Source organism: Macaca mulatta, chromosome 9 (genome assembly GCF_049350105.2).
Source record: "Macaca mulatta isolate MMU2019108-1 chromosome 9, T2T-MMU8v2.0, whole genome shotgun sequence".
Lineage (NCBI taxonomy): Eukaryota > Metazoa > Chordata > Mammalia > Primates > Cercopithecidae > Macaca > Macaca mulatta.
Genome location: NC_133414.1, coordinates 13,848,786 through 13,875,640, shown reverse-complemented (window position 1 = coordinate 13,875,640; position 26,855 = coordinate 13,848,786). Strand labels below are relative to the sequence as shown.

General features: G+C 46.2%; 1 protein-coding gene and 1 long non-coding RNA gene across 2 annotated transcripts in view; one reads left to right on the top strand and one right to left on the bottom strand.

Moving 5' to 3' along the window:
* The window catches only part of UPF2 (UPF2 regulator of nonsense mediated mRNA decay), a 484,524-nt gene that overhangs the window by 71,843 nt on the left and 385,826 nt on the right, over nt 1-26,855 (top strand). The window lies entirely within an intron of this gene.
* The window catches only part of LOC144331075 (uncharacterized), a 29,527-nt gene continuing 20,885 nt past the window's right edge, over nt 18,214-26,855 (bottom strand). Inside the window, exon 3 of the long non-coding RNA XR_013397924.1 lies at nt 18,214-18,342. This is a non-coding gene — a long non-coding RNA (uncharacterized LOC144331075). The remainder of the gene's footprint in view (nt 18,343-26,855) is intronic.

Genomic DNA, 26,855 nt, shown 5'->3' with positions numbered 1-26,855 from the left:
TGTTGCCCAGGCTGGTCCTGAACTCCAGACCTCAAATGATCCACCTGCCTCAGCCTCCCAAAGTGCTGGGATTATAGTGTGAGCCACTGTGCCTGGCTGTAAGTTACCAACATTTAAAATGTCAGAGATTTCATACGAAAGTCTGGATTCTTCCTGCTCTGGAAAAACCAAAAGCCCTAGAAACACTTTCAATTAGCTGTCATTACTTAACGCCGAATGATCCAACTTATTTAGGCCAGGGCACTTTGGGTACCAGAGTTCCATGAAGGGCAAAGATAGCTTTTATCGGGCCTGAAGTTTATATTAGTTGGAGTGACTTCTCTAAGTAAAATAAATTGAAATTATAAATACAGAATTGCTAGGGTCCCTCCAGAGACCTGAGCAAGTAAGGGCTCAGGAAACTTAAATATCATGTACTTCCACCCCTGGTCCCACCCACGGCTACTGTTTCACACCCGCCCAGTTTGCACGCCCATGTCTGGCCATGCAGGTGTCTGAGTCTGTGACCTCTTGCCAAAACCTTGTGGCCACCCACACCCGTCACCATTCTTAGGCACCGGCCCTGATGTTCACTATAAACACAGCTGACCCCAGCTCTGTAAGGAAGGCCTCACCCTTCCTTAAACTCCATAACTAAAATGAAAGATGATTCCATTTTATTTTTATTTATTTATGTAGACAGAGTCTTGCTCTGTCGTCCAGGCTGGAGTGCAATGGCGCAATCTTGGCTCACTGCAACTGCCACCTCCCGGGTTCAAACAATTCTCCTGCCTCAGCCTCCTAAGTATCTGGGACTACAGGCACATGCCACCACGCCTGGCTAATTTTTGTATTTTTAGTAGAGAAGAGATTTCACCACGTTGGTCCAGCTGGTCGTGAACTCCTAACCGCAAGTGAACCGCCTGCTTTGGCCTCCCAAAGTGCTGGAATTGCAGATGTGAGCCACCATGCCCGGCCGATTTCATTTATTTTAAAAGGTAATAAAAAGAAGTCTTTATGCTTTACAACTCCTTCCTTTGCTAGGTTAAAAGGACAAAAGAGTCCAAGCATCTGTGTAGAGTTCATATACCAGGTGGCTCTTTTCCAGCACATAGGTGTGTGAAAAGCAACAAAAGAAGGAAGGAGGTAATAAACATCTGCTAGGTCTACAGCTGAATTTCTGTTCAGTCAGGGATGCCCACAGGCTCATTGAGATTATGCAGGGTCTGGTCCATTGGTCTCCAAATGGCTTTGTTTGGGGAAGGTGAGGGGAAATATGCAAAGGAAAAAAAAAGTTTCCTAAATGCATAAAGGACCATGTTGCCACAAGTAGCTTAGAAATGGGCTAATCTGGCCAGGCACAGTGGCTCACGTCTGTAATCCCAGCACTTTGGGAGACAAAGGTGGGTGGATCGTGAGGTCAGGAGTTCAAGACCATCCTGGCCAACACGGTGAAACCCCATCTCTACTAAAAATACGAAAAAATTAGACGGGCATGGTGGCGGGCGCCTGCAATCCCAGCTATTTGGGAGGCTGAGGCAGAAAATTGCTTGAACCTGGGAGGCGGAGGTTGCAGTGAGCCAAGATCATGCCATTGCACTCCAGCCTGGGCAACAGAGTGAGACTCCATCTCAAAAAAAAAAGGGGGGGATAATCTGCAGTAATTTATTGAGCATCTGCAGTGTACTAACACTGCTCTTATATACTAAGGATCACACTAGACACCACAAGGTGTTTGCAATCCAGTTGCAGAAACAGATGCCTTCAGAGAAAGATAATGGATAATTATTTAATATAACAAAGGCTTGTAGGAATTCAGAGGCTTGAGCGGAAAGATGTTCCCAGAGTAGAAAGGACTTGACTTGAACCCCTGGGGACCTGGATGGGCAGGGAGAAGGACTGAGAAAATTCCAGATGGAGAGAATAGCACATGCAAAGGGGCAGAGGGGCCGGGCTCATGCCTGTAATCCCAGCATTTTGGGAGGCTGAGGCAGGCAGGACACCTGAGGTCAGGAGTTTGAGACCAGCCTACCCAAAATGGCGAAACCTCATCTCTCCTAAAAATACAAAAATTAGCCAGGCATGGTGGCACATGCCTGTAATCCCAGCTATTTGGGAGGCTGAGGCAGGAGAATCACTCAAACTGGGGAGGTGGAGGTTGCAGGGAGCCCAGCCCGGGTTGACAAAAACAAGACTCCATCTCAAAAACAAAAACAAAAAAGGAGCAGAGGAGACTCAGAAGTGTTTAGGGGACCAGGAGGAGGCCGGCCTGTTATGGTAAATAACAGGAATAGGAAAGTAGCCAGGGACTGATCTCTAAGGAACTTCAATTTTAGATGAAGGGCTTTGGATTGTCTAGAATTAACTAGATAACAGGCCTTTGGATTGATTGATAATGGGCTTAGAGTCTGTATCAGAGAACAATAAATATAATAAAATTGCACTTAGGCAGTGCTTTTCAGTTTAGTGAAAATAAACTTTGCTACCTATTCCTATTTGATTATTATTTGTGCTCTGCATTATACAATCCAGGCTTATGGTAGAAATCTGGGCTGGGTGCAGTGGCTTATGCCTGTAATCCCAACGCTTTGGGAGGCCAAGGCAGGAGGATCACTTGAGTCCAGGAATTCAAGACCAGTCTGGGCAACACAGTGAGACCCTGTCTCTATGAATATCAATATCAATATATAAAATATATGTATATTTTTAATTAGCCGGATGTGGTGGCACACACCTGTAGTCTCAACTTCTTGAGATGGGAGGATCGCTTGAGCCCAGGAGTTTGAGGCTACAGTGAGCAATGACCGCACCACTGCATTCTATCAGAGGTTACAGAGCAAGATCCTTTCTCAAAAAGGAAAGGAAAGGAGAGGAGAAGGGAAGGGAGGGGAGGGAAGGGAACCAGTTAACATTTTGGCATATTTTCTTCCTGAAGGGAACCAGTTAACATTTTGGCATATTTTCTTCCTGTTTCATTTTAAATATGTACTTATTTCAAAATAGAACCAGTGTATCTATTTTCACATAACACCATATTATGAGACTTTCTCCGTGACATGAAATATTCTTTGAAAACAAAATGTCTTGGTCAGTTTTGTGTTGCTGTTACAGAAGACCTGAAGCTGGGTGATTTATCAAGAAAATAAATGTATTTGGCTCATGATGCTGGTGGCTGGAAAGTCCAAGACTGGGCAAGGGCATCAGGTGAGGGCCTCCACTCCAGGCAGAAAACAGGAGGGAAGCGGAGGTGTGCAAAGATCACATGGCAAGAAAGGAAGCAAAAAAGAAAAACTGGGGAAGCCAGACTTTTTTTTTCAGGGTTTCACACTGTCACCCAGGTTGGAGTGCAGTGGCATGATCACGGCTCACTGCAGCCTCCAACCCCTAGGCTTAAGCAATACTTATGCCTTAGCCTCCTGAGTAGCTGGAACTACAGGCGCATGCCACCATGCCTGACTAATTTTTTAATTTTTATTTTTGCAGAGATGAGGTCTCGCTATGTTGCTCAAGCTGGTCTCAAACTCCTGGACTCAAGCCATCCTCTTGCCTCAGCCTCCAAAGTGCTGGGATTGCAGGTGTGAGCCCTGTGTCCAGCCAGACTTTTTTTTTTTTTTTTTTTTTTTTTTTTTGAGATGGAGTCTCGCTCTGTCACCCAGGCTAGAGTGCAGGGGCGCCATCTCGGCTCACTGCAAGCTCCGACTTCCGGTTCACGCCATTCTCCTGCCTCAGCCTCCTGAGTAGCTGGGACTACAGGCGCCCGCCACCTCGCCCGGCTAATTTTTTGTATATTTAGTAGAGATGGGGTTTCACCATGTTAGCCAGGATGGTCTCAATTTCCTGACCTCGTGATCCGCCTGCCTCAGCCTCCCAAAGTGCTGGGATTACAGGTGTGAGCCACCGCGCCCGGGCTTTTTTTTCTTTTTAACAATCTCAGTCTGCTCTCGAGGGAACTAATCTATTCCTGCCAAAGGGAGAACTCATTTACCCTTGCAGAAAAGCACTAATGTATTGTTTGTTTGTTTGTTTATTTATTTATCGAGTTGGAGTCTTGCTTTGTCACCCAGGCTGGAGTGCAGTGGCGCCATCTCGGCTCACTGCAAGCTCTGCCTCCCGGGTTCATGCCATTCTCCTGCCTCAGCCTCCTGAGTAGCTGGGACTACAGGCGCCCACCACCACGCCTGGCTAATTTTTTGTATTTTTAGTAGAGACAGGGTTTCACCGTGTTAGCCAGGATAGTCTCGATCTCCTGACCTTGTGATCCACCCACCTCGGCCTCCCAAAGTGCTGTGATTACAAGTGTGAGCCACCACGCCCGGCAGCAGAAGAGCACTAATCTATTAATGAGGGATCTGTCCCCCTCCCAAACACCTCCCACTAGGCCCTCCCTCCCAAAACAGCTACACTGGGTATCAAATTTCAACATGAGTTCTGGCAGAGACAAACCACATACAAACCATAGCACAAGATGTTTACCAGCCATATAATCTTCCATTTTCTTGATGTATCATATGTTATTTATAATTGCTCTCTGTTGAATATTTGAGTTGCTTCCAATTGTTCATTATTACAAATAATGCTGCAATGAAATCTCAGGATATAAATATTGGTCTGCATCTCTCCAATGACTTTGTGATATGAAATTACTGGAGCAAAGGGCATAAATATTTTTAGGACTGTTAATGCGTATTGACAAATCGTTTTCGAAAAAGATTTTAGCCATTTACACCTTCATCAAGTGTACATGAAAGGGCTTGTTTTCCTGCCAATGTACCTGAGAATTAAATATTCTTCTTATCTTTACTAATTTGATAAGGGAAAACTAGAATCACAGAACTGCATTTAAATAATCATTTTGTTCCTTGTGTTTGAATTTTCTAAAATATATTTTTCATTAATGTGTATTTCTATAAATTATATTTTTGCCTACTTTTACTTTTCTCTTGGTGCAAAGCACTCATTACATATATATGTAGATAAAAAATTTTTTGTTTTTCTTTTTTAGAGACAGGGTTTTACCCTGTTGCCCAGGCTGGAGTACAGTGGTGCAATCACAGCTCATCGCATCCTGGAACTCCTGGGCTGAAGTGATTCTCCCACAAGTAGCTAGGACTAGAGGCATGCTTCACCACACCTGATTAATTTTTCATTTTTTGTGGAGACAGGATGTTGCTATGTTTCCCAGGCTGGTCTCAAACTCCTGGGCTCAAGCAATCCCCACACCTGGGCCTCCCAAAGCACTGGGATTACAAATGTGACCACTGCGCCAGCCCGTTTTATTTATTTATTTATTTATTTATTTATTTATTTATTTATTTTTTTTTTTTTTGAGACGGAGTTTCGCTCTGTGGCCCAGGCTGGAGTGCAGTGGCCGGATCTTAGCTCACTGCAAGCTCCGCCTCCCGGGTTCACGCCATTCTCCTGCCTCAGCCTCCCGAGTAGCTGGGATTACAGGCGGCCGCCACCGCAACCGGCTAGTTTTTTGTATGTTTAGTAGAGACGGGGTTTCACCGTGTTAGCCAGGATGGTCTCGATCTCCTGACCTCGTGATCCGCCCGTCTCGGCCTCCCAAAGTGCTGGGATTACAGGCTTGAGCCACCGCGCCTGGCCCCTATATTTTTAAAGCTCTTAATATATTTCACTGGTATTTGTTGTAATATGTGTTTTAATTTTTCTTATGATATTTTGACCAAAAAATGTTTTAAAAACATTTTTAAAGGGTCTTTAATTTTTAAATTTTAAAAACATTTTTAAAACATTTTTAAAGGGTCTTCCGCTTTTTAATTACTTCCATTTTTTAAAATTACAATGTCCTCATAGGGCAGGCATTGTGGCCTGTGACTATAATCTCACACTTTGGGAGGCCGAAACAGAGAGATGGCTTGAGGTCAAGAGTTTGAGACCAGCCTGACCAACATTTCAAAACCCATCTCTACTAAAAATACAAAAATTAGCATGAGAATTGCTCAAACCCAGGAGGCGAAGGTCGCAGTGAGCAGCGATGGGGCCACTGCACTCCAGCCTGGGCAACAGAGTGAGACTCTGTCTCAATAAATAAATAAATAGGCCTGGCGCAGTGCCTCACGCCTGTAATCCCAACACTTTGGGAGGCCGAGGCGGGTGGATCGCCTGAGGTCAGGAGTTGGAGACCAGCCTGACCAACATGGCGAAACCCTGTCTCTACTAAAAATACAAAAATTAGTAGGGCATGGTGGTTCACGCCTGTAGTCCCAGCTACACGGAGGCTGAGGCAGAAGGATCACTCGAACCCAGGAGGAGGAGGTTGCTGTCAGCTGAGATTGTGCCACTGCACTCCAGCCTGGCAACAGCCCGAGTCTCTGTCTCAAAAAAAAAAAAAAAAAAGTTGGAATTTCTCGGGGAGTCAAAATGAGACAAGGATGATCTCGCGAGGCTCATGTTTTCAGCCTTTCTCTTTTGTGGTGTGTGAAGGCTGTTGGTGCTGATGTTTTGGCCTTTTTTTCTTCTTTTTTTGAGACAAGGTCTTGCTCTATCACCCAAGCTGGATTGCTATGGTGTACTCATGGCTCACTGCAGCCCCAAACTCCTGGGCTCAATTGATCATCCCATCTCAGCCTCCCTGGGAGCTGGGACCACAGTTGTGCACCCCAACACCCAGCTAATTTTTTTTTTTTTTTTTTTTGAGACGGAGTCTTGTTCTGTTGCCCAGGCTGGAGTGCAGCAGCATGATCTCGGCTCACTGCAAGCTCCACCTCTCGGGTTCACACCATTCTCCTGCCTCAGCCTCCCAAGTAGCTGGGACTACAGGCGCCCGCCACCATGTCTGGCTAATTTTTTTATGTATTTTTAGTAGAGACAGGGTTTCACCGTGTTAGCCAGGATGGTCTCAATCTCCTGACCTCGTGATACACCCACCTCAGCCTCCCAAAGTGCTGGGATTACAGGCATGACCCGGCCTAATTTTTTTTTTTAGAGATGGGGTTTCACCATGTTGCCCAGGCTGGTCTCAAACTCCTTGACTCCAGCAATCCAGCTGCCTCGGCCTCCCAAAGTGCTGTTCTTAACATGGAAGTTACTGATAAACATCCTGCTTATGAAGGCCACTCACATTTACAGTCCTTTAGCTAGACATACAGTGCTGATTAGTGCATTTACAATCCTTTAGCTAGACACAGAGTGCTGATTGGTCTGTTTACAATCCTCTAGCTAGACAGAAAGTCCCCATCTGGCCCAGAAGCCCAACTGGCTTCACCTCTCACTGTCACTATGACTTGTCACTTGCATGAAAGCATTTTCCATTTTCCATGTCCCTTCACACCTTAGCTGCAGGGAGATGGAAGAATGATTTCATCTTTTCTGTCCCTTGTTTATTTACTTAAATTTTCTTTTCTTTTTTTTTTTTTTTGAGATGGAGTCTTGCTCTATCACCCAGGCTGGAGTGCAATGGCATGGTCTCAGCTCACTGCAACCTCTGCCTCCCAGGTTCAAGTGATTCTCCTGCCTCAGCCTCCCAAGTAGCTGGGACTACAGGTGCCTGCCATCATGCCCAGTTAATTTTTGTATCTTTTAGTAGAGATGGGGTTTCACTATGTTGGCCAAACTTGTCTTGAACTGCTGACCTCATGATCTACCCACCTCAGCCTCTCAAAGTGCTAGGATTACAGGTGTGAGCCATTCACCCTGCAATTTTTTTTTTTAACGGAGTCTCACTCTGTCCCCCAGACTGGAGTGCAGTGGCATGATCTTGGCTCATGGCAACCTCTGTCTCCCAGGTTCAAGCAGTTCTCCTGTCCTGAGTAGCTAGGAACACAGGAGCACACCACCATGCCCAGCTCATTTTTGTGTTTTTAGTAGAGACAAGGTTTCACCATGTTGGCCACGCTGGTCTCAAACTCCTGTGCTCAAGTGATCTGCCCACCTTGGCCTCCCAAAGTTCCGGGATGACAGGTGTGCCCTGCCTCTTATTTAATTTTGAATTTTAATGTTTATTTTTATTTAAATTTAAAATTTTTATGTTTATTTTTATTTAATTAGAGACAGGGTCTCACCATGTTGCCCAGGCTGGTCTCAAACTCCTGGGCTCAGGCGATCTTCCCGCCATGGCCTCCCAAAGTGCTGAGATTACAAGCGTGAGCCACTGTGCCCTGCCTAGTCTCTTATTTAGAAGTGGGGAGGTTGGTGCCTCCTTAGAAGTAATTCTTTTTTGCCACTGATGATAATAGCTGTGGTTTCTTGGTTCTGTTCTTTGTCCTCAGCAGTGTGCTCAGGTCTTTATGTCCAGTCTCATCAATTTCACAGATGAGGAAACGGAGGCTCAGAGGACTTACGTGCTAGGTGGAGCTGCGGTTGAACCCTAGTTCTGTCTAGTGTCAAAGGCTGTTTTCCTCACCACCAGACTCTCCTGCCTCCAGCTGCCTGTGGTCCTCCGTGGGGATCAAGAGGGTGCACGTGGGGCTAGTCCAAATGGTTGTGACTTTGAAAAATCCCTGTTTGAGGCTGGGCACAGTGGCTCACGCCTGTAATCCCAGCACTTTGGGAGGCTGAGGCAGGTGGATCACAAGGTCAGGAGATCGAGACCATCCTGGCTAACACGGTGAAACTCTGTCTCTACTAAAAATACAAAAGTTAGCCAGGCATGGTGGCGTGCACCTGTAGTCTCAGCTGCTTGGGAGGGTGAGGCAGGAGAATCGCTTGAACCGGGGAGGCAGAGGTTGCAGTGAGCTGAGATCGTGCCACTGCACTCCAGCCTGGGCGACAAAGCAAAATTCTGCTTCAAAAAAAAAAAAAAAAAAATCCCTGTTTGCCTCTGGAATCCATTATTGATGAGACTTACCTTGTTCTATTTAGGTTAATATTGACATAAATTTGCATTTTGTGAGCTTACAGTAGCTCAAGGTATGGAAGCTGGGAGAGGGAATCAAGGAAGAAGTCAGACGGAGGTTAGAAATAAGCCTCATTGCACCAACAAAGTAGTGGTTATAGAAGTGGGTAACCGAGGCTTGGCCATGTGTGCAGGTTTTATGGTAGATGATGAAATGATGAATTTCAGTCTGTGATGCACGTTCATTGAGTTCAGACACTTCTAATTTAAAATTCACAGCGACCAAGCAGTGGCTGATTTGAAGCCTTTCTGCATTTACTTAGCAAAAAAAACAAAAACAAAAAAAACATAAATATATGTGTGTGTGTGTGTGTATGTATATATGTATATATATATATATATATATTCTTTTCGCTGGGTGTGGTAGCTCATGCCTGTAATCCCAGCACTTTAGGAGGCCGAGGCAGGCAGATCATAAGGTCAGGAGTTCAAGACCAGCCTGCCCAATATGGTGTAACCCCATCTCTACTAAAAATTCAAAAATTAGCCGGGCATGGCGGCGTGCGCCTGTAGTCCATGGTACTCAGGAGGCTGAGGCAGGATAATCACTTGAACCCGGGAGGTCGAGGTTTCAGTGAGCCAAGACTGAGCCATTGCACTCCAGCCTGGGCAGCAGAGCAAGACTCTGTCCGCACCCCCCATCTCCCACCCCACCACCAAAAAAAAAGATCATACAAATGAACAAGGTAAACAAAGATGTTGGAGACTGTACTGTTTTGAGGGAATTTTCAGTGCCTTGGTCACATGCACTTCTTTCCAGACAACAATCCCTATTAAGTATGTGTCTTATTCCCAGTTTATTAATGTGGTCCCCATGGACGCCTCTATGAGGCAGCTTTCTGTTAGGCCAGATTGTCATCCTCCTTTTTAAAATGCTGAGATTAAGATTTTCTCCAATTATGATCAGTCTTCCTTCTGATTTAATGAGGTTTGATTTGTTTCATGCCTAAACCTGCCACACTTTAGCAGCGGCTGACACCTGGCTTGCCACAGTGGGACACACGTATTTATTGTGTGTATAGAGAGAAGGGAGGATGTCACTGTGAACCGAAAAAACCCCAACTAATTGCAACACAAATTGTGGGTTCCCTTGCTCAGGACCCCCTTTTTTTCTCATGGCCATTTCTGGAAAAGATGAGCTGCCCTGGGCAAGATATTCTTCAGAAACATCAATTTCCGTGAAAACACAGTCCAAAGAAAATGCAGAGGAAATCAGATGCCTGCGTGCCTTCCTGGGCCAGCGCTTTTTTTTTTTTTTTTTTTTTTTTTGAGACGGAGTCTCACTCCGTCATCAGGCTGGAGTGCAGTCTTGCGACCTCGGCTCACTGCAACCTCTGCCTCCTGGGTTCAAGTGATTCTCCTGTGTCAGCCTCCCGAGTAGCTGGGATTATAGGCGCGCGCCACCACACCTGTCTAATTTTTGTATTTTTAGTAGAGATGGGGTTTCACCATGTTGGCCAGGATGGCCTCGGTCTCCTGACCTCATGATCCCCCCGCCTCAACCTCCGAAGTGCTGGGATTACAGGTGTGAGCCACCATGCCCGGTCACCAGCGCTTGTTTTTAATGGGGGCATCTGATACTTGTTCCCATAAACAGGCCCCTCTCTCTCCTTCATCTCATTCTTATTTACCCATCTGCAGAAAAACACACAAAGCTGCCTCTCTAGCTCCAGGAACACGTGGACGTGATGCGGCTTGCTTGGCACATATATATATATATATTTTAATATTCTTTTGAGTTGTTCAAGATAGGGAAAATAAATTACAGGCCAGGCACAGTGGCTCACGTCTGTAATCCCAGCACTTTGGGAGGCCGAGGTGGGGGGATTGCCTGAGGTCAGGAGTTTTAGGCCAACATGGCAAAACCCCATCTCTACTAAAAATACAAAAATCAGCCGGGCATGATGGCGGGCACCTGTAATCCCAGCTACTCAAGAGGCTGAGGCAGGAGAATTGCTTGAACCAGGCAGTCAGAGGCTGCAGTGAGCTGAGATTATGCCACTGCACTCCAGCCTGGGCGACAAAACGAGACTCCATCTCAAAAAAAAGAAAAGAAATTATACACATGTTCAGGCCATGTAAAAATTTCCAAACTGCTAAGATCATGACCTGATATTGACTATTATTTAGCCTCGGGTAGTGGTCTAGGCTGTTTTTGACAAGAATGAAGACATGTGAAGGACAGCCTAGACCAGTGTCATTCATTCATGCACGCATTCATTCAACAAGCATGTGCGGACTGACGGTCATGTGCCATTCACAGGTGGTAAGGCGGACTGACTTGCCTCTTCCTAAGAGGATGAACACTTCTAGTTGCTTTCTAGAGATGGTGGTGGGTTTTCCTGATGCACAGCTTGCCTAGAGATTGCTTGTGAACCAGGATACTCATTTCCCAAGGATAGTTGAGTAAGGGGTATAAGGAAGACTGTTAGAGTAGAGGGACAGTCAACGACCCAGGCCGCCTGGCCGCCATGTTCTCATCAGTTAGATTGTTGGACTCAGCTGTGATGTGGCTTGTGATGATGACAAAGGTTCCAAGTCAAGCTGATTTGCAAAGTTTTATACTTGGATGAAGCTCTCTTCCCTAAGTCCCTGACAGTTGACCCCATACTGAGGGAACTGCATAGGTGTTAGGTACCTACCACTACAGACCCTCTTTCTGGGAACGTGAGCCCCAGTAGATGACATTCAGTGTAGACTCCATCAATGATTCATGTGTCACTCCTAAAGAATAGAGTAAGTGGGCTGGGTGTCGTGGCTCATGCCTGTAATGCTAGCACTTTGGGAGGCTGAGGCAGGTGGATCACGAGGTCAGGAGTTTGAGACTAGCCTGGCCAACATAGCGAAACCCTGTCTCTACTAAAAACACAAAAATTAGCTGGGTGTGGTGGCAGGCATCTGTAGTCCCAGCTACTCAAGAGGCTGAGGCAGGAGAATTGCTTGAACCCAGGAGGTGGAGGTTGCAGTGAGCCAAGATCATACCACTGCACTCCAGTCTGGGCAACAGAGTGAGACTCCATGTAAAAAAAAAAAAAAAGAAAAGAAAGAAAGAAAGAAAAAGAATAGAGTAAGTGAAATTATTTCCACTTCTATGGAGTCTGTGCTCATTTGGAAAGGTTTCTGTTTAGGAACGTAAATCTCAGATGATCATAACGTTGGCTTCCTTTACAGATTCAGGTTTACCTTGAAATTAACACACCTGGCTGGGCGCGGTGGCTCACAACTGTAATTCCATCACTTTGGGAGGCCGAGGTGGGTAGATCACAAGGTCAGGAGATCGAGAGCACAGTGAAACCCTGTCTCTACTAAAAACACAAAAAATTAGCTGGGTGCGGTGGCAGGCGCCTGTAGTCCCAGCTACTCAGGAGGCTGAGGCAGGAGAATGGCATGAACCCGGGAGGCGAAGCTTGCAGCGAGCTGAGATAGCACCACTGCACTCCAGCCTAGGCAACAGAGTGAGACTCCGTCTAAAAAAAAAAAAAAAAAAAAAAAAAAAAAAAAAAAAAAAATTAACACACCCTTTCTCAATTAAAAAAAAATAAATGAAACAAGCTTATGCTCAGATTTCACTACTGTTTTGTTTTGGTTTCTTCAGTTTAGTAGTGTTTCATTTTGAAAACCAGATCATGCTTTTTATTTTGTTTGTTTTGTTTTTTTCACCCAAGAAGAGGCCCAGAATTGCAAAATCCTTTTCTTAGATTTAGTCCAGACATATGTTTCTCAGAACATTTGCTTTTACATGAGTAATAAGTAGAACAAAAGAAATGAGAAAAATGAATGATCTTTATTTTTTACATGGAATAATAAATAAAAGTACATGTCAGGCTGGGCGCCATGGCTTACGCCTGTAATCCCAGCACTTTGGGAGGCCAAGGCGAGTGGATCATGAGGTCAAGAGATCGAGACCATCCTGGCCAACATGGTGAAACCCCGTCTCTACTAAAAATACAAAAATTAGCCAGGCATGGTGGTGCGTGCCTGTAGTCCCAGCTGCTTGGGAGGCTGAGGCAGAATTGCTTGAACCCGGAGGCAGAGATTGCAGTGAGCCAAGATCGCACTCCAGCCTGGTAACAGAGTAAGGCTCCGTCTCAAAAAACAAAACAAAACAAAAAAAACAGCACATGCATGAGGCCAGAGGCAGTGGCTTATGCCTGTAATCCCAGCATTTTGGGAGGCTGAGAGGGGTGGATTACTTGAGGCTAGGAGTTTGAGACCAGCCTGGGCAACATGGGGAAACCCTATCTCTAAAAACATATATATAATATATATAGTGTGATGGTGCATGCCTGTAATCCCAGATACTTGGGAGGCTGAAGCATGAGAATGGCTTGAACCTGGGAGCCTGAGGTTGCAGTGGGCTGAGATCGCACTACTGCATTCCAGCCTGGGAAACAGAGTGAGACTCTGTCTCAAAAAAGAAAAAAAAAGTACATGCATGAAAGATCTTTGAAATGATGAAAAGTTCTAGAGGTATATGTAAGATTGCAGTGATTAAAGCCGGGTGTTAGTGGTAAAAATAGTAGAACGTAGATGAATAGAACACAGAGGACAACCATGAAGCAGAACATGTAATGAGAGTTTATGATAAAGGCGTTTTACAAACCATTGCTAAAGGGATGAATTATTTAATTAATGGTGGTAAGAGAATATGAAATATCTGAGAGACGTCTCAAGTTATGTTTACCTTCAGCATCAGAGATAAAAACTACGTCAAAATGAATTCAAGATGGATGAAGAGTAAGATGTAGTAACAAAACCATAAAAAAAAAAAATCCAAAAGAAAATCTAAATGATCTCAAAAAGGACATTGTAATTTATTTTTTTTATTTTTTTATTTTTTGAGATGGACCCTTGCTCTGTCACCCAGGCTGGAGTGCAGTGGCATGATCTTGGCCCACTGCAATCTCCACCTCCCAGATTCAAGTGATTCTCCTGCCTCAACCTCCCGAGTAGCTGGGATTACCGTGTGCCAACACGCCCTGCTAATTTTTGTATTTTTAGTAGAAACGGGGTTTCGCCATGTTGGCCAGGCTAGTCTCCAACTCCTGACCTCAGGTGATCCACCCGCCTCGGCCTCCCAAAGTGTTGGGATTACAGGCGCGAGCCACCGCGCCAGGCCTATTTATTTATTTATTGAGACAGAGTCTCACTCTGTTGCCCAGGCTGGAGTGCAGTGGCCCCATCTCCCGGGTTCACGCCATTCTCCTGCCTCAGCCTCCCAAGTAGCTGGTACTACAGGCGTGCACCACCATGCCCAGCTAATTTTTGTATGTTTAGTAGAGATGGGGTTTCACCATGTTGGCCAGGGTGCTCTCAATCTCCTGACGTCGTGATCTGCCCACCTTGGCCTCCCAAAGTGCTGGGATTATACACATGAGTCACCACGCCCGGCCGAAATCCCAGCTCTTAGAGCAATTAGGCAACATCTCCCATGAAGCAGCCTCAATTGCCCTCTTCTTCAGTAGAATATTCTCTGCCTACTGCCATGTATCTCATGAGTTCCTGGATCCATTTCTATACCCAAAGCAGTGGAAGCTACGAAGAGGGCATAGGTGGGCTAACCTGGGTGCCCTAGGATGGGAAGCTGGCACTGGCATTTCTAGTGTTTGTGAAAATTGGTGTCTGCACCTACTGATGAAGACAATTCAGAAAGGAAGGAGCTTCCATTGCACAGGAAATTTTCAGGGGACTAGTCATCAATTATTGCTATCCTAAGAGGCAACGAGAAAGCCTGGTAGGGCCAGGCGCGGTGGCTCACGCCTGTAACCCCAGCACTATGGGAGGCTGAGGCGGGTGGATCACAAAGTCAGGAGATCGAGACCAGCCTGACCAACATGGTGAAACCCCGTCTCTACTAAAAATACAAAAATTAGCCGGGTGCGGTGGCGGGCGCCTGTAATCCCAGCTACTCGGGAGGCTGAGGCAGGAGAATTGCTTGAATCTGGGAGGCAGAGGTTGCAGTGAGCCAAGACCGTGTCATTGCACTCCAGCCTGGGTAACAGAGTGAGACTCCATCTCAAAAAAAAAAAAAAAAAAAAAAACCTGGTAAATGTTGAATACTGGAAAGAGAGGAGGAAAGGCGTGCCTGTGGGTGTTCACCATGACTTGTATTATTTTTTGAGACAGCGTTTGGCTCTGTCGCCTAGGCTGGAGTACAGTGACATGATCTTGGCTCACTGCAACCTCCGCCTCCTGGGTTCAAATGATTCTCCTGCCTCAGCCTCCCGAGTAGCTGGAATCACAGGAGCCTGCCACCATGCCCAGCTAATTCTTGGACTTTTAGTAGAGATGGGGTTTCACCATGTTGGCCAGACTGGTCTCAAACTACTGACCTCAAGTGATCCACCCGCCTCATCCTCCAAAAGTGCTAGAATTACAGACATGAGCTACCGCGCCCAACCTGTGACTTTTAAGCTGTCAGGACTGGAAAATTCAATCAAGCAAAGTTGAATGGGGTTGGGGTGGAGAGATAGGCAAGACTATCTGAGCGTGGAGAAAAGTCCCACCATCCATAGGGAAATGGAAACACCAGCCTTAGCTTCTCCCAGGAGGTTCGATGTCAGCAAGAAAAGCTCAGTTCATACCTGTAATCCCAGCACTCTGGGAGGCCAAGGTGAGTGGATCACGAGGTCATGAGATCGAGACCATCCTGGCTAACACGGTGAAACCCCGTCTCTACTAAAAATACAAAAAAAAAAAAAAAAAAATTAGCCAGGCATGGTGGCGGGGGCCTGTAGTCGCAGCTACTCAGGAGGCTGAGGCAGGACAATCACTTGAACCCAGGAGGCGGAGCTTGTAGTGAGCCCAGATCGCGCCACTGCACTCCAACTCCAGCCTGGGTGACAGAGCGAGACTCCGTCTCAACAACAACAAAAAAAAATTCAAAATTAGCCTGGCAAGGTGGCGCATGCCTGTAATCCCAGCTACTCGGGAGGCTGAGGCAGGAGAATCGCTTGAACCCAGGAGGCGGAGGCTGTGGTGAGCTGAGATCATGCCATTGCACTCCAGCCTGGGCAACAAGAGCAAGACTCCGTCTCAAAAAGAGAAAAAAAAAAAAAAAAAAAGCATGACTCTAGGTGATGACAGAAGATGATGGGGATAAAGGCAGTGAAGCAGCCAATTATTGAGGACTAAATGCATCAATAACTGAAGACCAAAACGTCCAGAAAGCAGAAATCCTAGCTCTTGGGTCTCATGCAAGACATCTGGTTTACCTAAGTGAGCAAATATTTATTGAACATTTACTAAGGACCCAGAACATGGCTGTAAACACTGCAATTGACTGAAACATTTTCATTCTGGGACAGAGGTGGAATCTACTTCACTGGGTAGAATGACTCATCTGAGACAGCTAAACTCAAGCTCTGCTGAGGGGCACAGAGCTGTCCCCTCCAGTCAAGGTTGCCCGAAGTCCAAGACTTTGTTCTGGGGGTGGAGGTGGCAAAACTACAGAATCTGAAATGACTCAATTTTTTTTTTTTTTTTTTTAAGACAGAGTCTCCCTCTGTCGCCCAGGTTAGAGTGCAGGAAGGTGATCTCGGCTCACTGTAACCTCTGTCTCCCAGGTTCAAGCGATTCTCCTGCCTCCGCCTCCTGAGTAGCTGGGATTACAGGCATGTGCCACCACACTTGGCTAATTTTTGTATTTTTTTTTTTTTTTTTTTCCGGAGACGGAGTCTTGCTATATCACCAGGCTGGAATGCAGTGACATGATCCCAGCTCACTGCAACCTCTGCCTCCGGGGTTCAAGCGATTTTCCTGTCTCAGTCTCCCGAGTACCTGGGATTACAGGCACGTGCCACCACGCCCAGCTAGTTTTTGTATTTTTAGTAGAGATGGGGTTTCACCATGTTGGCCAGGATGGTCTCATTCTCCTGACCTCATGATCCGCCCACTTTGGCCTCCCAAAGTGCTGGGATTACAGGCGTGAGCCACCGCACCTGGCCAATTTTTGTATCTTTAGTAGAGACAAGGTTTCTTCATGTTGACCAGGCTGGTCTAGAACCCCTGACCTCAAGTGATCCGCCCTCCTCAACCTCCCAAAGTGCTGGGATTACAGGCGTGAGCCACCACACCCAACCAGAAGTGACTCAAATTTGGACAAAAATATATTATTTTGCTCTTCATGAATATATGACTCTCCTTCTCATGGCTTCCTTTTGCCTTTTCATAGTTTCCAGTTTTGTACTTTGCCATGGTTGCAAAGAAAACAACTTTAAATCCTTGAGAATCAAATTAAAGTCAAGTCAGGAAACTTTTTCCTCCTGAATATTGTAAGAGCATTTGTCAGGGGAATCCCCTGGCATCCAACCAGAACTCACCCTCACAAACTAGAGAATTTCTCCAGGCAGATTACTATGTCCTACAAGGAAACCTCTACCTCTTTCTTGCATGATTTTTTTCCTTTTTTTTTTTGTTTGTTTGTTTTTTGTTTTCTGTTTTTTTGTTTTTGTTTTGAGACGGACTTTCGCTATTATCTCCCTGGCTGGAGCACAATGTGCAATGGTACGATCTCAGCTCACTGCAACCTCTGCCTCCCTGTTCAAGTGATTTTCCAGCCTCAGCCTCCTGTGTAGTGGGGATTACAGGCACCCACCACTACGCCCAGCTAACTTTTGTAATTTTAGTAGAGACAGAGTTTCACCACGTTGGTCAGGCTGGTCTCAAACTCCTGACCCAGTGATCCACCCACCTCGGCCTCCCAAAGTACTGGGATTACAGGTGTGAGCCACTGTGCCTGGCCGATTTTTTTCCTTTACAATGAGAAATTCTCACTCTTAGATGCATTTTACAAAAACTACAATTGGTTTTGCAGGCGTAAGTGCACTGAAAGTTCTGTGTATAATACTAACAGAAGCCCTTTTTTTCCGTTGAAAAGGTCACGTCAACTATGCACTCAGTCCACTTGGGATTATTTCTATTGGCAAAATACTCTAAGTTAAATATAATTAATGGAGAAAGATCATTTACTAGAGAAAAATTGGATTTAAATATTTGACATCTCAAGATTACTCTATCTAATCACCTCATAGCATCATCAGCTATGGCATTTGGATGAAGAGGAGGGCAAAATAAGGTGTAATCCTTGCCCTCAAGGATCTAAATTCTGTGCTTGGGACCCAAACTATTCCAATGAATATGGTAAAATAGCACATGACCTAATCAAATCTTGATTTAGTCTTCATAATAAAACCAGCAGGAGGCTTATTTGGCTTAAAATTATAATTGATTTGATCCTTAAAGTCGTTTGACCAAATGGATCCACTGGCCATTTTGTTTGGTTGTCATTCATTCATTCATCTACTTCACATTTCCTGGGCGCTGTGATGGGCTGGGCACTATGCTGAGCGTTGGAGATTTCACAGGAGACAAGTCAGCCCAATGGCTCGTTTCCATGGGTGGGTTTTGCCGGCCTTGTTTGTCGTGGGGTTGGAGGTGATCATGGAAATACCTAGAATAGTGTTGGAACAGCTTCTCTTCTCCACTCCCGAGAGTCAGCTATGGATCTGAAAGATGCCCAGGAGTCTGAGATGAGACTGGGGTGAGGTGAGAGGTGAGATGGTTTCTTTCTTTTTTTTTTGAGACAGAGTCTCATTCTGTCGCCCAGGCTGGAGTACAGTGGCGAGATCTCAGCTCACTGCAACCTCTGCCTCTGGGTTCAAGCAATTCTCCTGCCTCAGCCTCCCGAATAGCTGGGACTACAGGTGCCCACCACCACGCCCAGCTAATTTTTTGTTGTTGTTGTTGTTTGGAGTAGAGATGGGGTTTCATCATGTTGGCCAGGACGGTCTCGATCTCTTGACCTCATTATCTGCCCACCTGGGCCTCCCAAAGTGTTGGGATTACAGGCGTGAGCCACCACACCTAGCCAGATGGTTTCCTTTCTTACCAGCTTCCCCCATCCTTCTTAGAAGTCCTTCATACTGCAAAGAGCTGGTTCCATGTCTACCTTTCCAAAGCTCTTACTGTCCTCCTGGTGTTTCCACTCAATGAAAACCTTCTCCAAAATCCTAGTGCTACTTAAAGGAAGTCTGATGCAGGGCCGGGCACGGTGGCTCACGCCTGTAATCCCAGCACTTTGGGAGGCCGAGGCGAGCAGATCACAAGGTCAGGAGATCGAGACTGTCCTGGCTAACACAGTGAAACCCCGTCTCTACTAAAAATACAAAAAATTAGCCAGGCGTGGTGGCGGGCGCCTGTAGTCCCAGCTACTAGGGAGGCTGAGGCAGGAGAATGGCATGAACCCAGGAGGCAGAGCTTGCAGTGAGCTGAGATTGCGCCACTGCACTCCAGCCCGGGCGACAGAGCGAGACTCCATCTCAAAATAAATAAATAATAAAAATAAAGGAAGTCAGATGCAGACCAAATTTAAGATGCTACAGATTGGGGCCTTTCGAATAGGAAATAAGCTCTGTTCCCTCAGGAGCGCAGAAATGTCTGGAAGGAGGTATTGGGGTGGGAATAGTGGGCCACCCTGGTGCACATTCTTCCTGGTGCCTACAGCTGTGGTCCTCTCAGTCCTTCAGTATGTTAGCACAGGCACATTCTAGAGCACGTTGTATTTATGAGGACTTCTCTAAAAGACACTATTTACTTTTTTTTTTTTTGAGACGGAGTCTCACTCTGTCGCCCAGGCTGGAGTGCAGCAGCACAATCTTGGCTCATTGCAAGCTCCACCTCTCGGATTCAAGCAATTCTCCTCCCTCAGCTTACCAAGTAGCTGGGATTACAGGCACGTACCACCACGCCCGGCTAATTTCTTGTACTTTAAGTAAAGACAGGGTTTCACCATGTTGGCCAGGCTGGTCTCGAACTCCTGACCTCAGGTGATCCGCCCTCCTCGACCTCTCAAAGCGCTGGGATTACAGGCGTGAGTCACCGCGCCCAGACGACTATTTACTATTCTTCATGGACAGTGAAAGACATGTCCTGCTTGGAGACGTTGGAATTAAGTCACAGTGCATTCCTTAGTCTGCCTATCTTATACTTCCTCCCGTGGGGGCTTTCATTTGAAGCTGTAAGTTGCATATTGTCAATTCCTTATAGCTAATAAGAGGCACCTACTGTATGCAAGAAGTGTGCTAGGAAGCTGAAAGATGCAGAGCCCCTGATTAGGAATGGGGAGGCTAATGGGAAATTAAAGTGAAATTTTGATAGGTTCTATAATACGCGTGTATCCCGAGCTCAATGGGAATGCATGGGAGCAAGTGATTACCGTCTTTATTTTTTCTTTTGATTTATTTTGAGACTGTTTCACTGTCACCAAGGCTGGAGTGCAGTGCCACAATCATAGCTCACTGCAGCCTCCACCTGGGCTCAAACGATCCTCCCGCCTCAGCCTCCTGAATAGCTGTGACCACAGGTGCACACTGCCATGCCCAGCTAATTTTTTATTTTTATTTTTTTGGTAGCGATATGGTCTCACTATGTTGCCAGGACTCGTCGTAAGCTCCTGGCCTCAAGCCATCCTCCCACCTCAGCTTTCCAAAGTGCTGAGATTACAGGCATGAGCCACTGAGCCTGGCCGTGGCGATCTTCTGAAAGGGGCTTCATAGATGTGTGAGAACTCTATAGCTGCAGGGTTGGAATTGCAACATGCCAGGCAGGGGGAACACCAGGAAAAAAGAACAGATGAGAGAGCATGGCACTGGGGAGAAGCTCAGGCACCCACTGTACCCAGGAATAATGCACACTGGGGTATATTGTGAGATGAGGGTAAGAGGGAAGGTGCTGGTAGATCGGAAAGCTCTTGTGTATGTCGTGCTGAGGGCGCATTACCCATCCATTACAAACGGGAGCCAGGCGCGGTGGCTCACGCCTGTAATCCCAGCAGTTTGGGAGGCTGAGGTGGGCAGATCACAAGGTCAGAAGATCAAGACCATCCTAGTTAACATGGTGAAACCCTGTCTCTACTAAAAATTCAAAAACAAAATTAGCCAGGTGTGGTGGCGGGCACCCGTAGTCCCAGCTACCTGGAAGGCTGAGGTGGGAGAATGGCGCAAACCCGGGAGATGGAACTTGCAGTAAGCCGAGATCGCGCCACTGCACTCCAGCCTGGGCAACAGAGCAAGACTCCGTCTCAAAAAAAGAAAAAAAGAGGGGAAAACATGGCTGGGCTGGGCACGGTGGCTCACTCCTGTAATCCCAGCACTTTCGGAGGCCGAGGAGGACAGATCACTTAAGGTCAGGAGATCGAGATCGGCCTGGCCAACATGGTGAAACCCCAGCGCTACTAAAGATACAAAAACTAGCCGGGTGTGGTGTAGGCCTGTAATCCCAGCTACTCGGGAGGCTGAGGTAGGGGAATTGTTTGAACCTGGGAGGTAGAAGTTGTAGTGAGCCGAGATCGTGCCACTGCACTCCAACCTGGGCGACAGAGGGAGACTCCATCTCAAAAAAAAAAAAAAAAAAAGGGAAAACAGGTACGTAGTCATGACACATGTCACCCAATCACAGGTCAGTCTCACAAAAGCAGGATTTGGAGAAGAAATCTGCCTTCCTTCTTCATACTGGGCAGGAAAGAGGGGTGCCAGGCCAGAAGAGGAAGAGATTGGAAGTCTCTGGTGATCAGCAGGACTGGTGCCCCTTGTCCCTGCAACCTGCTCCTTGCCCAGCAGACTAAGAGTTCAAACTGCCTTGGGACGTTCTTACCCACATGGCCCAGCTCCATCACAGAAGGGCCTGGAAACCCAACTGCTTCTTGTGCTAACTAAGCCACTTCACTGGCCAGAGCTTGTCTCCATCGTCCTCATCCCTGGCCTTACACTATGGAACCTGGGAGGCCCTCTCAGTAGATAGCTGGCACTTTGTAGACTGGGACCAAAGGAAACCACTCTGTCTGCGCTGGGCCCTGATTCTATGACAATGGCTGGACACTTGGTGAATTATACAGATACTCACAGTTCTTACCGTCTTGACCACATTCACATCCATGCTAGGTTTATAGTTCATATGGCCCTAACCCTGAGAAAGGTCCAGCATAATGGATTCGCGAGGTCAAACAAGAAATCAAAACTCAAGTAGTTTTATATGTAGATCTCTTCCATAAGCAATTCTTCTTTTTTTCTTTTCCTAACGACAAGGTCTTCCTCAGTTGCCAGGCTGCAGTGCAGTGGCACAATTACAGTTTGATTGCAGCCTCAAACTCCTGGGCTCAAGGGATCATCTGCCTCAACCTCCCAAGTAGGTGAGACTACAGGCGTGTACCACCACACCCAGCTAATTTTTGTATTTTTGGTAGAGATGGGGTCTTGCTATGTTGCCCAGGCTAGTCTCAAACTCCTGGCTTCAAGTGATCTTCCCGCCTTGACCTCCCAAACGGCTGAGATTGCAGACGTGAGCCACGTCGCCCAGCCTGAAAAATTCTTCTTACATCTTACAGGATTCATAACCACCACACCACCTCCTCTCCAGGGTGGCTGAAAGCACAGTGTTCAAATCCTGGCTCCGTCACTGCTTCTGTAACTTTAGATGAACGACTAACTATGAGTTCTTAGGCAAATACTCATTGACTCTGAACTTCACAAGGGGATACTAGGACCGACTCCAGTGATTTTTGTCAGGACCACATGAGATGATTTAGATAGAAGGGCTTGTAAAATGTCAAACATGGTATAAAATGATAGCCATTATAATATTGATTATTATTACTGATATGGTTTGGCTGTGTCCCCACCCAAATCTCATCTTGAATTGTCGCTCCCATAACTCCCACATGTTGTGGGCGGGACCCGGTAGGAGATGGTTGAATCATGGGGGCCGTTTCTCCCATACTGCTGTCATGGTCTCATGAGAGCTGATGATTTTATAAGGGAAAACCCCTTTTGCTTTGCTTTCACTCTCTGCTCGCATGCCGCCATGTAAGACGTGCTTCTTGCCTTCAACCATGATTGTGAGGCCTCCCCAGCCACATGGAATTGTGAGTCCATTAAACGTCTTTTTTTTTTTTTTTTTTTTTTTTTTTTGAGACAGAGTCTCACTCTGTTGCCAGACTGGAGTGGAGTGGCACGATCTTGGCTCACTGCGACCTCTGACTCCCAGGTTCAAGCAGTTCTCCTGCCTCAGCCTGCCAAGTAGCTGGGATCACAGGCACGTGCCACCATACCCACCTAATTTTTCTATTTTTAGTAGAGACAGAGTTTCACCATGTTGTCCAGGAGGGTCTCGATCTCCTGACCTCTGATCCACCCACCTTAGCCTCCCAAAGTTCTGGGATTACAGGCGTGAGCCACCAATCCCGGCCAAACCTCTTTTTCTTTATAAATTACCCAGTCTCGGGTGTATCTTTAGCAGCAGTGTAAAAACAGACTAATACAATCACACAGGGCCCAGTTTTCATCAGACACTCAGTGTTTACAGTTTGAATAATGGGGAAGACCTGCTGTCATGCTCATGGATGGAGCTGAGAGACATTCTAGAAAAGCTGCTTGGCCGGGCGCAGTGGCTCATACCTGTAATCCTAGCACTTTGGGAGGTTGAGGCAGGCGGATCACTTGAGGTCAGGAGTTCAAGACCGGCCTGGCTAACATGGTGAAACCCCATCTCTACTAAAAATACAAAAATTAGCCAGGCATGGTGGCATGCGCCTGTAGTCCCAGCTACTCAGGAAGCTGAGGCACAAGAATCACTTGAACCTGGGAGGCTTCAGTGAGCGAGATTGCTCCACTGCACTCCAGCTTGGGCAGCAGAAAGAGACTCTGCCTTAAAAAAAAAAAAAAAAAAAAAAAAAAAAAAAAAAAAGCTTATTTTGTTTCCAGTTACTGGTCCCAGTCTCACATTGGATGGCATTGCCACAGGTTTTTTGGCAGAACTTCTGAGTCCTAAGTGCAGTTCAGCACAAACAAAAGCCTGGCTCTGACCCAACATCTAAATCAATGAATTAGTTCTCCCCTCATCCATTAACCTTGGGTCTGGAGCAGTGGAGGAATCGGGAACTCTAAGCTATCTGAGATGCCTGGAGGACTGCAGCAGAAAATGCAGGGAACCCTTAGTCTCCCAAAAAAGGAGTGGCCAAAATAACCAGGGCAATCTGGCCATCTTAGTTTCGTCTAATTTTCTAGATAGTTCTACGGGTCAAAATGATGAAAGAACAAAGTGACCAAGAGAGACAATACAAATGAGAGAGGGGTGTGCTCTCCCTATGAGTGATAAATTGCACCTACGTGACTATATCACCCCTGCTTACTTTTTTTTGTTTGTTTTTGAGACAGAGTTTCACTCTTATTGCCCAGACTGGAATGCAATGGCACGATGTCAGCTCACTGCAACCTCCGCCTCCTGGGTTCAAGCGATTCTCCTGCCTCAGCCTCCTGAGTAGCTGGGATTTACAGGCACTTGCCACCACACCCGGCTAATTTATTTTTGTATTTTTAATAGAGACAGGGTTTTGCTATGTTGACCAGGCTGGTCTCAAACTCCTGACCTCAGGTGATCCACCCACCTCAGCCTCCCAAAGTACTGGGATTACAGGCGTAAGCCACTGCACCCGGCCAATCCCTACTTATTTTTAAGCCTTCACTTTCGAGATATGTCTTCCTTTCCCCCCAACTTCCCTCCCTAACCTTTCGGAGACTTTCTTAAAAGTGTGATTAAAGGTTGATGGTGGTGGTTCACCCTTGTAACCCCAGCACTTTGGGAGGCCAAAGTAAAAGGATTGCTTGAGCCCAGAAGTTTGAGACCAGCCTGAGCAACATAGCAACATGCTTTCTCAACAAAAAATAAAAATAGCCAGTTGTGGTACCATGTACCCATAGTCCCAACTGCTCAGAAGGCTAAAGCAGGAGGATCGCTTGAGCCCCGGAGTCCAAGGCTGCAGTGAGCTAGGATCTTGCCACTGCACTCCAGCGTCAACTCCTTTAGAGCAAGATCCTGCCTCTAAAACAAACAAACAAAAAATATAAGTGTGGTTGAAAAATAAAACCTAGGCCAGGAGCGGTGGCTCATGCCTATAATCCAGCACTTTGGGAGGCCGAGGCAGGCGGATCACCTGAGGTCGGGAGTTCAGAACCAGCCTGACCAATATGGAGAAACCCCGTTTCTAGTAAAAATACACAATTAGCCAGGCATGGTGACACATGCCTGTAATCCCAGCTACTTGGGAGGTTGAGGCAGGAGAACTGCTTGAACCCAGGAGGCGGAGGTTGCGGTGAGCCAAGATCGCACCATTGCACTCCAGCCTGGGCAACAAGAGTGAAATTCCATCTCAAAAAACAAACACAAAAACAAAAAACTAGGCCAGGGCACAGTGGCTCACACTTGTAATCCCAGCACTTTGGGAGGCCAAGGTGGGCAGATCACTTGAGGTCGGGAGTTCAAGACCAGCCTGGCCAACATGGTGAAACCCCATCTCTACTAAAAATACAAAAATTAGCCAAGCGTGATGGCAGGTGCCTGTAATCCCAGCTAGTCGGGAGACTGAGGCAGGAGAATCACTTGAAGCCAGGAGGCAGAGGTTGCAGTGAGCTGAGAACATTGCTTATGGTTTACTGATGGTCTGGTCAGTCCTGTGCTAATGAAGGTAGTAGATAGGGGAATTTGATATTAAAGGGCAGAAGAAATGGTACAGTCAAACTCTAAAGAGTCCTACTAGTCCACAGCCTTGGATGGACCAAGAGAGAGTCCCTTGTTAATGTAATGATATCTCACACAGCTCTCTGTGTTTTATCTATTTTTTGCTTTGTTACACATTGCGCATTTCCAAAAAGGATTTAAGGCACTTTAAAATAAAAGCTGAGGCATCAGAAACTACGGAGAAAAAGGCAGTCATAATTATACCAAGAACCAGGGGTGGGACAAGATTTTTATTGAACACTAAATTTAGCTCATTTTGAGCATCATTTTTTAGTATTTGAGCATCCGTTAGTAGGGACTAACGGGGAAAAAAATGTGATGACTCTCTTTTCAGATAATAGCTTTTTCACAATAAAATTAAATTCTAAAAGGAATTTATTATTAAATCAAAATGAGTAAAAACACTACATTTCCTTATCTGGCTCTTTCTTGTTTTGGCCTTTGATAAAAGCCAGGAGGGGAGAATACTGACTTGCGGCTGAGCCAGGGTGATTCTTTTTTTTTTTTTAGATGGAGTTTCGCTCTTGTTGCCCAGGCTGGAGTGCAATGGCGCGATCTCGGCTCACAGCAACCTCCGCCTCCCAGGTTCAAGCAATTCTCCTGCTTCAGGCTCCCAAGTAGCTGGGATTACAGGTGCACGCCACCACACCTAGCTAATTTTGTATTTTTGGTAGAGACGGGGTTTCACCATGTTGGCCAGGCTGGTCTTGAACTCCCGACCTCAGGTAATCCACCTGCCTTGGCCTCCCAAAGAGCTGGGATTACAGGCGTGAGCCACCGCACCCGAGTCAGGGTGATTCTACAGGTCCGAATGTATTCATGTCTGATGACCAATCTTCATACAAGGTGGGACTCAGAAGATCTAGACCCCAGCCTCTCAGTGTCCCCTGTGCCTCTGCATCAGATTCACCTGAATTGCTCATAAAATATAGATTCTAGAGCCAACCCAGATCTTTTGAATCAGAATATTGAGAGGAGGGGACATAAATCTATATTTTTGAAACTTGGTGATTTTTTTTTCCTTTTTTTTTTTAAATTATACTTTAAGTTCTGGGGTACATGTGCAGAACATGCAGGTTTGTTACATAGGTATACATGTGCCATGGTGGTTTGCTGCACCCATCAACCCATCACCTACATTAGGTATTTCTCCTAATGTTACCCCTCCCCTAACCCACAACCCCGCGACAGGCCCCCGTGTGTGTGATGTTCTCCTCTCTGCATCCATGTGTTCTCATTGTTGAACTCCCACTTATGAGTGAGAATGTGTGGTGTTTGGTTTTCTGTTCTTGTGATAGTTTGCTGAGAATTATGGTTTCCAGCTGCATCCATGTCCCAACTTGGTGATTCTGATGCCTACTAAACTTTAAGGCATTGTGACGTAGAAAAGAATAACTGTGTATGGCCCCACACGCATTACTTTGTTGTTGTTGTTTTCAGATGGCGTCTT